This window comes from Sinocyclocheilus rhinocerous, unplaced genomic scaffold (assembly GCF_001515625.1).
Source record: "Sinocyclocheilus rhinocerous isolate Xijiao unplaced genomic scaffold, SAMN03320098_v1.1 scaffold1074, whole genome shotgun sequence".
NCBI lineage: Eukaryota > Metazoa > Chordata > Actinopteri > Cypriniformes > Cyprinidae > Sinocyclocheilus > Sinocyclocheilus rhinocerous.
Genome location: NW_015642525.1, coordinates 331,508 through 332,062, shown reverse-complemented (window position 1 = coordinate 332,062; position 555 = coordinate 331,508).

The window sequence follows — 555 nt, the reverse complement described above, 5'->3', positions numbered from 1 at the left end:
GTCCAATAGACAACAGCAAGCGACGTCAAAGGTGCAGAACAATCGGACATGCACCTGCCACTCATGTAGGCTGTAGCAAGGTGAGGGTCCTCGAGCTTGTGCAGCAGGTGTCGAGGCTGTGTCACCTGTCATCCTGAAGTGAGTTGGTCTGGGTAAGATGGTTGTTTGTCGTTGTTGTTAGCCAGTAGGCTATCCGTGGTACCCGCGATGTGGAACAGCCGGGTTAGACTCTCATTGTTGAGAGTGCAGGTGGTTCCAGGGATTGCAGGCAATTGTTATGGAGATTTTGTAGTGTGCAGAGAGTTTCAGACTGACGTAGTGATGATGGCAGGAGGGCAGCAGGTGGTTGTTAGCCCTCTGTTTTGCTCGAACGTCACTAGAAATCTGATGTTTGCGGTGTCGCTTGGCTCTTGTGGCGGCACCGACTTGAGCTTGCCTGAGTTGTGTTGGTAGAGGTTTTGCTGTTGGGCATGTGGGCCCGTTGCTCAATCCAACGTTGCCTGGCTGCTTCTGGGGTGTCGACCGGTTTCAAGGGATGCTCCTCCCTTGGAGAGG